At 38.8% G+C, this 13,297-nt stretch overlaps 1 long non-coding RNA gene and 1 pseudogene across 2 annotated transcripts; both read right to left on the reverse strand.

Moving 5' to 3' along the window:
* Positions 1–1,906: 1,906 nt before the first annotated feature.
* LOC149687469 (uncharacterized) lies at positions 1,907–2,439 on the reverse strand. Its single transcript, XR_016383608.1, has 2 exons — positions 2,090–2,439; positions 1,907–2,023 (listed from the first exon to the last, which is right to left on the reverse strand). It is a non-coding gene; the product is annotated as an uncharacterized LOC149687469 (long non-coding RNA).
* Positions 2,440–7,523: 5,084 nt separating this feature from the next.
* LOC149687470 (cytochrome P450 4F12 pseudogene) lies at positions 7,524–8,041 on the reverse strand (annotated as a pseudogene). Its single transcript, XR_016383793.1, has 2 exons — positions 7,792–8,041; positions 7,524–7,732 (listed from the first exon to the last, which is right to left on the reverse strand). The product of XR_016383793.1 is annotated as a cytochrome P450 4F12 pseudogene (transcript).
* Positions 8,042–13,297: the final 5,256 nt, after the last annotated feature.

Raw genomic sequence — 13,297 nt, forward strand, 5'->3', positions numbered from 1 at the left:
GCTTTACGACTTGTTTATGGTTGGCTTTATGGATTGTTTATGGTCGGTTTTGTGGATTGTTTATGGTTGGCTTTATGGATTGTTTATGGTCGGTTTTGTGGATTTTTTATGGTTGGCTTTATGGATTGTTTATGGTCAGTTTTGTGGATTGTTTATGGTTGGCTTTATGGATTGTTTATGGTCGGCTTTTGGCTTGTTTATGGTCGGCTTTAAGGGTTGTAGTTACTGTCTTCTAAACACCACTTTCATCTGGTCTTTTGTCCATCCCACATGGACACCGGTGTGTACTTACTGGCTTCTACTCCATCATCGTTAAGGTTAGCGATCGGCTAGGGTTACAAGAAACTTCTAGTTTCCCAATGGTGCAGTTTCCACCAAAGGTTCATGCAATTGTGCTGTTATTATCCATTACTAAGATTCGAAACCTTATGTACCGATTGGAGTAAGACAACAATGGGCGTATGCTTCATTTCAAACGTCAATATTAGTCTAGTCTCTCAAGAATGTTCAATAGCTATTTTTTAAACGATGTAACGCGCAATAAGGTTAATAATTATCGAAGAAAATATATAATATTAATTATATTTATTTTAATGTTTAAGATAATCTTAAACCGTTGATACACTAGTGCACTTTGATAAAAACGCATTTTAGTTGGTAAGGAGTCGAGAAGCCAACATAATCCTTCATTACATTAACCGACTTAAAATGTAACTATCAGACTACTCTATTCTATTGTTGTCAAGGCCGACTGCAAAGCGGAGTTAGCAACTGAAGTTGGATAAAAGTCGGATTTCCGTTGAAAGTGCCAACTAGACCATAAACCGACGAATCTACCTCGAACCGACTCAAACGCGGAAGAAGCTTCATTATAACGAAATTTGACATGTTTAGTATTGATCGGTAGGTAGTCGGATATGCCAACCTCTCGACCCTTGTTGTTATTTGATAAGAAACCCATGTAAGTTGGTAAGGAGTTGAGCAGCCGACCTAATCCTTTCTTACACCAACCGAAAAAAAATTTAACTATCAGCCAACTCTATTTGTTTGTTCTCACGTCCGACTTCAAAGCGGAGCTAGTAACTGAAGTTGGATAAGCGTCGGACTTTAGTTGCAAGTGCCGACTAGACCATAAACCGACGAATCTACCTCGAACCAACTCAAAGGCGGAAGAAGCTTCATTATAACTAAATCTGAAGTCTTTAGTATGATCGGTAGGTAGTCGGATATGCAGACCTCTTGTCCCTTGTTGTTATTTTGATAAAAAAAACCATGTAAGTTGGTAAGGAGTTGAGCAGCCGACCTAATCCTTTCTTACACCAACCGAAAAAAAAATGTAACTATCAGCCAACTCTATTTGTTTGTTCTCACGGCCGACTTTAAAGCGGAGCTGGTATCTGAAGTTGGATAAGAGTCGGACTTTAGTTGTAAGTGCCGACTAGACCATAAACCGACGAATCTACCTCGAACTAACTCAAAGGCGGAAGACGCTTCATTATAACTAAATCTGAAATCTTTACTATGATCGGTAGGAAGTCGGATATGCCGACCTCTTGTCCCTTGTTGTTATTTTGATAAAAACTCATGTTAGTTGGTAAGGAGTTGAGCAGCCGACCTAATCCTTTCTTACACCAACCGACATAAAATGTAACTATCAGCCAACTCTATTTGTTTGTTCTCACGGCCGACTTTAAAGCGGAGCTGGTATCTGAAGTTGGATAAGAGTCGGACTTTAGTTGTAAGTGCCGACTAGACCATAAACCGACGAATCTACCTCGAACCAACTTAAAGGCGGAAGACGCTTCATTATAACTAAATCTGAAATCTTTACTATGATCGGTAGGAAGTCGGATATGCCGACCTCTTGTCCCTTAATTGTTGTTATTTTGATAAAAACCCATGTTAGTTGGTAAGGAGTTGAGCAGCCGACCTAGTCCTTTCTTACTCCAACCGACATAAAATGTAACTATCAGCCAACTCTTTTTGTTTGTTCTCACGGCCGACTTTAAAGCGGAGCTGGTATCTGAAGTTGGATAAGAGGCGGACTTTAGTCCTAAGTGCTGACTAGGCCATAAAGCGAAGAATGCACCTCGAACCGACTCAATCGCGGAAGAAGCTTCATTACAACAAAATCAGAAATGTTCAGTGTGATCGGTAGGCCGTCGGATATGTCGACCTCTAGACCCTTGTTGTTATCCTTTATTTGATTGAAACGCATGTTAGTTGGTAAGGAGTCGAGCAGCCGACCTAATCCTTCATTACATTAACCGACTTAAAGACAACTATCAGCCAACTCTATTTTATTGTTCTCACGGCCGACTGCAAAGCGGAGTTGGCAACTGAAGTTGGATAAGAGTCGGATTTTAGTCGTAACTACCGACTGGACCATAAACCGACGAATCTACCTCGAACCGACTCGAACGCGGAACACTCGTGCTACTGGGGTTAAGGTTACTAAACCGAATCACATACGCAATAAATAGTTCCCTCATTTTTACTCTATTGAGCGTTTAATAATTTGTCAAGGCGCGCTTGTGGATTTTTGTCACACTTCAAGACGAGTTTTGTGATTTTATTGCTAGGGATTTAGTGCCAGATAATTATAGAATTCACCTTACGGTGCGATGCCTATCTGAAGTTTGATGAGCGGGAAAGCAAACAAAAAGGGTGAACCTGGGAAGAATGACGTTATATAACTAAAGTATTAAGATGATACAGAGTGTCATCCTTCTTCTACACTGTTAGAAAAAAAGGTGTTTCATGGGTGTTCGGAAATACCTTGACGTGTTTATACACTCTTTTTGGAGTGTTTTTTAACTGAAATGGTGTTTTCTTCGTAAAAAGGTGCTAGTTGACTCTTTTAAGGTATTTTTAAAGGAAATTGTGATTCACTGGTACGTAGACACACCTTTAGGTGTTAATTGACCCTTATTAAATTGTTTTTTAAACGGAAATAGTGTTTTCAATATAAATCTGTTCGAATGGTGCGAATAAACACCTTTGGGCTTTACTTTACACATTTTAAGCTGATATGGTGTCTTTTTAAGTGAAAGGTTATTGATATGAGCTTAGAAGGAAATAATCTACTAATTCTACCTGCACAGTGAAGCTTCCTAAGAATAAACCAAAGATTTTAAAAATCTAAATTATTTTACATTTCTTAGGACTAGCTTATTCTAATATTTGAAGGAATTTATACTTATTTTGATTTTTCAATCATGGGAAAATAATTCTCGAAGAGTTCAATATGCTGGAATTTCTTGGAATTAGAGTAATTCATAAAATTATCACTTGAATTTCCCCTTGACAGAGGTTTTTATCTCTCCGAGTGACGATGACGTCACGGAGAGGTATTACACTGGACGTATCTGTGTGTCTAAGATGAAACAAAGCTTTATAGCTACCCAACTACTAAAAGAATCGTAATGCCGAAAAATATTTAAAATATTTCCGTTTAATATTCTGCAAAAAGAAAATGTTATCCTTTTGGAAGAGATCTTATCATCCTACTCGCTTTATATTAACTTTGATATGCGATTTGTGTCTCGATTCAGATGCAATCTTCATTACTCGTTCTATATAAACTCTCTTTTTTGTCATTCCAAAGAAAGAAGTTTATCTTAAATAATTAAATAAATATAAGTGCTATGAATTATTTTAATTGTCAGTATTTTACGTTAATTATAATTAGGTAGGTTTAAGAAATTTAATTCCTAAAATAATTTTAAACATAGCTATCTATAAAGTTATACTTCTAGGAAACACCTATATCAGAACTTTTGTAAATTTTGGGTATATAAGGTGATTGATTCACATTAAGAGATAAGAAATGCGCAATTGCGTGAACCTTTGGTGGAAGCTCTGCCATTAGGAGGCTAGACGTTTCTCATGTCTCACGTGTGGACGTGTGGCGTATGTGGTGTACACGAATGACTAGTGCATGGTGTTGTTGTTAGAAACCATTAAATACCGGTTAGCATTGGGTGAAACAATTGGTTGTTAGACAGCAGATGAACGTGTAACGGATAGTTAATGATTGACGTTAAATAAGATGGATATTGCAACGAAGTAACATTTTCCGAGTTTCTGTATACTGCGAACGCGTTCCGGAAATAACGAACACGTTTGCTTCGATTTGCCAACTGCGAACGCGGTGACAGACAGACCCACAGACACGTCCAGTCACTCGGAGAGAGGTAAAAATTCTACTTCATTACTCTATCGCCACACATGTTTTTCTAATGGTATATACCACATACACGCTAATCTGTACTTATTGTCTTCTGACAACACCATCATATAGTCTTCTGTGTATACCACATACACGCCAAACTGAAACATTGGCTTCTACTCCATTAACATCGTTGGGATTAAGATGTACGCGCGATCGGCTTAAGTTAAGAGAAACGACCAGCCTCCCAATGGCAGGGCTTCGACCAAAGGTTCACGTAATAGCGCTTATTCCTACCATTTGTGAATCAATCGCCTTATATACCCTAAATTTCCAAAAATTGTGTAAACGGTTTACGCTAGAAGTCAAACTTCAACAATAGCTATGTTTAAAATCATTTTAAGAATAACGTTCTTAAAACCACTTAACTAGAATTAAGGTAAAATACTGACGATTAAAAAAATTAATATCATTTATATTTATTTAAATATTTAAGATAATTTTCTTTCTTCGGAACGACACAAGTGAAAGTTGATATAGAACGAGTAATGAAGATTGCATCTGAGTCGAAACACTACACGCATATCAAAGTTAATATAAAGCGAGTAGGATGAAATTATCTCTTACAAAACCATAACATTTTCTTATTGTAGAATATTAAATGAAAATATGTTAAGTATGTTTCGGCATTACGATTCTTTAAGTAGTTTTGTAGCTATAAAGTTCTGTTTCATTTCAATATTCCAAGAAGAACTTTTATATTAATATATCAAATTTGGTGTTTACTTTTTAATTCAGCTTTACTACATTTATATACAGGTTAAACTTGAAATTTAAATTTCCTAGTTTCACTAAATGTTACTTCGAAATGTTTTGGTAAGCGTTGTTCGGATTGGTTCCTTGAATTCGTGTGTCTTTGAGGAGGTCTTGACGGTTCACAGTGAGCCGAAAATTAAATACACATTTAAATGATGTAAATCAGGTCCTTAAATAGAACTATTGAGGATATACAGTAAAGGATAAAGTAACCATTTCACACGCATATCAATTCTTACACGGTTGAATAAGGCTTACAGCAGAAAAACGTTTACCCTTAATCCACTGGATTTGAGCAGCTATTTTGATAGACTAATCTATGGTAACTCAAGTGTTTTGAAAAAAATAATTTCAAAAAACACCTTTTACAGAGTCTATAGACACCTTTCTGGTATAATTATAATCCTCTATTAAGGGTGATGGTTTAAACCTAACAAGAATTAAAAAGCACCAACGTCAATGGAATTTAAAAACACCAAATTAGTCTCAAAAAGACCTTTTTTTAAAGGGTTTATTAACACTTTTTCTGGTATTAATATACACCTCTATTCAAAGTAATTAAAACACCTCACAGGATATAAAAAGCACCTTCAGACAAGGTATTATTTCGCACCGTTTTGAAAGGTGCGTATTGACATCCTCTCGAATGGTGCTTTTAAACACCAATAGGGGTGCTGCTGGGGATGCATTAGGAAACACCTCTAAAGGTGTCAAACAGTTCCATTTTTTTTAACAGTGTATTATCTCCTTCCGCTACTACTTAAGATTAACGTATCTGCCTTTACAAACACATAAAGGTAATATTTCTCCAAATTTTATACCCTTCATTTCCCCATTGACTGATTTCCATGTATACATGCCACATTCTTATTGGATGTAAAATGTCGTATGCTTTAATGTATATTCGCAATGCTTTGAATACTGCTTTAATAATTCATAAATTTTAACTTCTGAAATTGCTCATAAAAAAAGAAAAATAATTCCATATGTAGGTAAATTCATATCTAGGTTAATAAGTTTGTAAGTAGTGCTATTGATATTTTGGTTTTCCCAACTCGTTTTATATGAAAACCGTTTTAATTTGTGTGCTATAGAATTGATTATAATAATTGGAACTATGCCATTTTGGATTGCGCCCTTGATTTCATAAACAAAACATTGAAGAGAGTTCTGTAATCCATAATTAAACAGGAAAGTTCGGTGGTATTTGAGGAAAACCATGTTCACTAAAGTTGTAAACCGGTCATTTTTCAATTTAACCGCGCTATCAATCTCAATAACTATCATTAATATTATTTATATTAAAGATTACAATAAGTTCCATAAGTTTTCACTGAATACTGAGAGCTTGTCTTGAAGTGACGTAGGTAAAACGTTGTAGATTTTCTTAAAGCAAAGCGCCTGATGAGTTGCTGTCAAAGGCTTAGAACAGTCTAAATGGGAAGATGGACTACAAAACCGAGTTTAGTCCCTAAAAGGGATAATGGGGCCAACTTCACAAGTATAACGTCTGGGGTAAAAGGGAGATGGTATAAATAGGGTATTAATGACATTGATTATCGCGTCACTGGAAGTTTCAATGCTGCGCAGTTTACTTTCTCTCCTACAGCAGGAACTATACTACTGCTGGCATTTTTACTCCGTTTGGAGAGTAATGTGTGCTGACCGTTTTAAAGAAAACGGTTGTGACTGTTCTCTGAAAGTTGCGTAAGAACTAAATATAATATCTAAGCTCATTATAGAAATGGTTTATAGAAGAGTGGTAGACACTGTTATTTTATGAGGCCAATAATTTGCTTGAGAACGTAACTTTTTCAAACGAAAGTACCCTTAAGATCGCGTTTCATGATAACAATGTTTAGCAATTATGAAAATTTTGGTATAAATCTATTAAAACTAGGAGCATTAAGAGCATGCATCTGAGCGATTGTTGGAGTATTTACTGTTTGTAAAAATATTTTTATATACTTCCACTAGTTAACCTTAAAATCGATAAGGCAGCTATTTTTTTATGGGAAACCTGTTGTTCTCATATGCAAGTCCCTCCTTGAAGGTATGTACACACTACAGTAAGTTTACGCTTCGCGAGTCCGCTAATTTCCCGCTTGAGTTAATCACAACAAATTCGTTTGCACGCTCTCATCGCTTCGCACACCATGTCAAAAATCAATCTTTGATTTTTCAAACATTTTCAAAGCATTAAGTTGAGGTTGAGGGCTTACAATGTGATGCATGATAAATTGTCAGCATGATTAGCAGTCGTTGCTGATTGGATGAAACGTTGTGAGGTGTTGCTAAGAAAACTCGTGTGTGTGCTCGCGCGAGCAAAGCTTCAATAAATTCCAGCAGCTAACGGTCAGCGACAATCTGAGCTCCGTCCTTCCTACTAATAAAATGCCGTATTTTTATACACTAATACTGAGAAATTAGGAAATCATAGCCTTTATTTTAATTAACAACCTTAACACTCAGGATGAAAAAAATTATTAAGTTAGTGCTCTAGTCATTACTTTCTTTGACAAAGTGGACTTTTAGTCATAGCTAGTTCAAAAAATGAAATACTATCCGTAAATTATTTTCAATTGTTCTGGTTTCTGGGCACGATATGGAGAGGCATTTTATGAATTTTCGAGACAACACCATAACCAGGAATTACCTTATCTCTCGGTAGTTGCGAAGTGATTCGAAAATGACGAAGAACGTTAGCTAAAAATACTTTCAATTCAATCGTGGCGAATGCTTGTCCTGGAAAAAGATGAAATTAAGAGAAGTTATTAATTATAGAACTAAAGGTGCTGACGAACCGATGCAATTGCGAGGACCGGCTGCAAATGGAATGTAGCAAAATGGGTGTCTTCCTTCGCTGTTCTCCGGATTGAATCTGTCGGGGTCGAATACTTCTGGATTTGGGAAATGTCTGGGATCATGATGAACCCCTGGTATCGAGATGCCACACGTCGCACCCTTTTTACTCGTGCGGGGGAGAATCCCCCCCTCGCACGAGGTATTGGTCCCGGTTTTCAAGGTCTCTCTAGCGTGGCTTTGGCAATGCATGGCGACAGGAATACCGTGTGTTCGGGCTTTTCATCCCCCATCATTGCGATTTCGATTTTTTTAAAGTAAACACTTATTTGGTGACTCCACCAGAACGCAATCTCGCTGAAGCCTCAAAAAAGGATAAAAAGACTCCGCCTCCTCCGAAGCACGCGTTGGTGCGGTGGGTTAAGGATGGTGGCGCGCGATGGTGCTAGTGGATAGCTTAAGTCTTTAGAAGGAGTTGTCTGCTGCGAGTTCTACTGTTAATATTTATTAGACTCTCACAAGTTCACAACTGGAGGTATGGCGTCTAGCAAAGAATTTTCTATCTAAGGCTCGCTTTTTTAGCCCCTATTGTTTAAATTTTTATTATCTTACATATCCCGCACGAGTGTCCTTTCTGCTGGGGCAGCTTGTTAAGAGTTTTTTCGCCTAAAATTTGCAAGAGGGGGATACGGGTTCCATAGAACTTTGGGTAGACTAGCGGAAAAATTCAAACATAGTCTTATCGAAATCTTTGATTAATTTTACGAAAGACAAGTACTTAGCGCTACCAAATCCCAATTTTCACATCGGACCGATCAGCGAAATCGGTGATATTCGCCTTGGAAGATGCGCATTCAATGTTAAAAGATAGGGAAGATTCCTAGTTTTAGTGGTGCTCTTTAATGCCTTACCCCCCACTGACTTGTATAAATCTCGGCGCAAAACTACCTCAACACATGCTTAAAATATCCTGAAAGTTTGGTTTTGTAGGAACTTATAGTATTGATGTAACAGAAGGATAAAGAAGGTTACGTTTCCTGGAATAAATAGACTATTTGTAGACAACAACGCCTGGTGGGGTGCTCCACTAAAAGTCTAGCTGTAGCGACGGAAAAATCGCTTCAAGGGGCTCTCTGGAAGCTTTTATACTACCAAAACCCCTGTATAGAATGAAAATATTTCCATTTGGTTGCTTTACTCCCAATGAAGATGATAAAAAAACAACACACTATATTTAAGTAATAGTTTCATTTTTATTATGTACAGTGGTTAACAGACTCATATCATATTACATCTGGTAAGTCTTCATCCATTTGCAGGTTTTCTAGTTCTGTTGCGTCTTCGTAAATAAGACGCGCAGCAGATTGGGGCCACGAACCTTTTTGTTCGTGTCTGCGGTAGCCCAAGTACCAAATTACACTACTTACGTGGGCACATGTGCCCACCGTTAGCGCCCCACCCTTGCAATTACAATACCACCGCTGAATGGCGTTCATTCCAACACCATTAGGAGTATATTGTATAAATGCCTGATGTTCGGTAGATTTGGAAAACTGGCCAGGTACTTTAACCCTAAGAAGGTTGTTTTCGACCTTACAGAGCTCGACTGTAAAAGTTCCTAACCGGTCAATTATTAGGCCGACGTATGATTCCGCTCTCCTTGTTTTAAAATCACTCATGACCACATCCCGCTCGTCGTCTTCTGTAAGTACCGGGAAATCGTCGAGCTGGATATCGTTCAGTTTCTCCCATTTGGTAGGTTTTCTTGAAAGTCCGTCTCGTTCCACTCTCTCCTTTAGTTCATTTATTTGTCCTTTTGACGCTTCCATTCTTTGGACGGTGGCTTCCCAATTTCCTTTGTGCAGCAAATCAGGATGGAAGGCGTTTAGTAGTGCCGCCGCTATTCTAAGAAAGTCCTTGAGGTGCAACAACAGACCTGATGGTATGCGGTGTTGCAATAGAGCAAAGACAGTCTGAAGGTGACCATTGCGCACCTCAACCGGCCATCGTAGGTACGTTACCATTCTAGAACGGTTAACCTCAGAGGGTTCCACTTGTTTGCTACCCTTTGGTAGGAACGACGGCATTTGGAGTTCCAAACCTAAGTCTTGAAGTAGACCGTCAGAATCCCGAAAACCGCGGTCAGCCAGCACAACATCGTTTCTTTTCAACAATGTCTTCAGGTCCTGTTTCGTTTTTAGGGCATGGTTTAATATTCTGGCGTCGTTGTTTTTCCCGTTGGAATAGTATGGGCCAAGAACATCCATAATGTACCCTGTTGTGGTTACCATTAGCATAGGCTTGAGGATATGTTGGCCTTTGTGGATGCAAAATGACTTTTGTAATACCGTGTAGTCGCTTGACCTTTCAACGCGAATGTACGTCCCATCCACTATAACGATAAGACAATCGTCCCTTGAGTTTGCAAATAGTCTTTGAGCTGCCGGTGATTGGTGATTAGCAATTAAATGTTCTCGTTTAAGATTATCTGCTCCAAGATGTTGAGGGACGAACGAAGTAATCATGGCCGATGTAACAGACTTTACTACATCAGACACGTTTTTCTCTGTAATGTGGAACAGTGACGCCAAAAACGGGTTTGAGAGTCCCATTCTGAGTTTCATAAGCAAGATACACAACGCTGTTTGTGTTGACCGAATTTCGCTGTTCCGTAACTTAGAAACAATACAGTCATGTACAATGCCAAAATCGTGCATATTCAGTGACGTCAGAACTTTGCAGTCTTGATCGTTGGTGATTAACGTTTTGAACGTCGTCTTCCGTTGTTCTTTGACAATTTCCGTTAAGCCATGAAGTAGTTCTTCAATTTCAGTCGCGTTTAAGTTTGCTTGCGTACAATGTGGTGTAATCGCGTCTGTTATGTCGTCGGGAAGCAAATTATTATCTCCAAGATGGTTCTGACACATACGGCTTTCTTTGGGAACAAATATACCGCGCTTCACCCAAATGTCCAATCGCACGTCCAACTTCACTCGAGTACGAGTAGAACTGGCGCACACAATGCAAGTTGTTGTTTGCAGTTTCAAAGTCTTAACCTTGAGTGTGACGCATGTTGAGTTCACGACGTTAGCCCCTTCTGATTCGCTGCTTGAAGTTGTACTCGTCGTTGGAACATTAGTACTCGAAGTATAAGACAACGTGCATGTCATGCAAGCACGTTTTCCCAAGGCATTCTCAAGTAAGGGCGGATAACCATTTTCTTGTCGTCTTCGACGAAGGTACGACGCTAAACGACGCCTTGATATGATACGGCTGGTACTGTTATTTATTTTACGGTTACAAGCGTAACACTTTTGCGAAGGCATAGTGCCACAACACGATGTCGAAACTAATAAATACTAACACCTTTGTTTTATTTCACCGTCACTCAACGTATTTGTAATATAAACTATCTTATATTGTATAAAGAAAGACAGATTAAAATGGGTGACCGACCTTTGTTTCCTGCAAACCAGTAAAAAGTACTTTGTTTCCCAACGGCGTCGAAAAATGAACAAGAATGACGAAAGGACACGTGTAATTAATTCCGATAAAAAGAGGTTTGTTTCAATCTTTCCATTTGTGTGGGTGGTGTGAGTTGTCTTATATTGTATAAAGAATGATATCTTAAAAAACATCGACCGTCTTATGCCTACAACCCTCAAACCACCCACACAAATGGAAAGATTGAAACAAACCTCTTTTTATCGGAATTAATTACACGTGTCCTTTCGTCATTCTTGTTCATTTTTCGACGCCGTTGGGAAACAAAGTACTTTTTACTGGTTTGCAGGAAACAAAGGTCGGTCACCCATTTTAATCTGTCTTTCTTTATACAATATAAGATAGTTTATATTACAAATACGTTGAGTGACGGTGAAATAAAACAAAGGTGTTAGTATTTATTAGTTTTCGACATCGTGTTGTGGCACTATGCCTTCGCAAAAGTGTTACGCTTGTAACCGTAAAATAAATAACAGTACCAGCCGTATCATATCAAGGCGTCGTTTAGCGTCGTACCTTCGTCGAAGACGACAAGAAAATGGTTATCCGCCCTTACTTGAGAATGCCTTGGGAAAACGTGCTTGCATGACATGCACGTTGTCTTATACTTCGAGTACTAATGTTCCAACGACGAGTACAACTTCAAGCAGCGAATCAGAAGGGGCTAACGTCGTGAACTCAACATGCGTCACACTCAAGGTTAAGACTTTGAAACTGCAAACAACAACTTGCATTGTGTGCGCCAGTTCTACTCGTACTCGAGTGAAGTTGGACGTGCGATTGGACATTTGGGTGAAGCGCGGTATATTTGTTCCCAAAGAAAGCCGTATGTGTCAGAACCATCTTGGAGATAATAATTTGCTTCCCGACGACATAACAGACGCGATTACACCACATTGTACGCAAGCAAACTTAAACGCGACTGAGATTGAAGAACTACTTCATGGCTTAACGGAAATTGTCAAAGAACAACGGAAGACGACGTTCAAAACGTTAATCACCAACGATCAAGACTGCAAAGTTCTGACATCACTGAATATGCACGATTTTGGCATTGTACATGACTGTATTGTTTCTAAGTTACGGAACAGCGAAATTCGGTCAACACAAACAGCGTTGTGTATCTTGCTTATGAAACTCAGAATGGGACTCTCAAACCCGTTTTTGGCGTCACTGTTCCACATTACAGAGAAAAACGTGTCTGATGTAGTAAAGTCTGTTACATCGGCCATGATTACTTCGTTCGTCCCTCAACATCTTGGAGCAGATAATCTTAAACGAGAACATTTAATTGCTAATCACCAATCACCGGCAGCTCAAAGACTATTTGCAAACTCAAGGGACGATTGTCTTATCGTTATAGTGGATGGGACGTACATTCGCGTTGAAAGGTCAAGCGACTACACGGTATTACAAAAGTCATTTTGCATCCACAAAGGCCAACATATCCTCAAGCCTATGCTAATGGTAACCACAACAGGGTACATTATAGATGTTCTTGGCCCATACTATTCCAACGGGAAAAACAACGACGCCAGAATATTAAACCATGCCCTAAAAACGAAACAGGACCTGAAGACATTGTTGAAAAGAAACGATGTTGTGCTGGCTGACCGCGGTTTTCGGGATTCTGACGGTCTACTTCAAGACTTAGGTTTGGAACTCCAAATGCCGTCGTTCCTACCAAAGGGTAGCAAACAAGTGGAACCCTCTGAGGTTAACCGTTCTAGAATGGTAACGTACCTACGATGGCCGGTTGAGGTGCGCAATGGTCACCTTCAGACTGTCTTTGCTCTATTGCAACACCGCATACCATCAGGTCTGTTGTTGCACCTCAAGGACTTTCTTAGAATAGCGGCGGCACTACTAAACGCCTTCCATCCTGATTTGCTGCACAAAGGAAATTGGGAAGCCACCGTCCAAAGAATGGAAGCGTCAAAAGGACAAATAAATGAACTAAAGGAGAGAGTGGAACGAGACGGACTTTCGAGAAAACCTACCAAA

Source organism: Phalangium opilio, unplaced genomic scaffold (assembly GCF_054372755.1).
Source record: "Phalangium opilio isolate 3A_F unplaced genomic scaffold, DU_Popi_V2 ptg000031l_1, whole genome shotgun sequence".
Lineage (NCBI taxonomy): Eukaryota > Metazoa > Arthropoda > Arachnida > Opiliones > Phalangiidae > Phalangium > Phalangium opilio.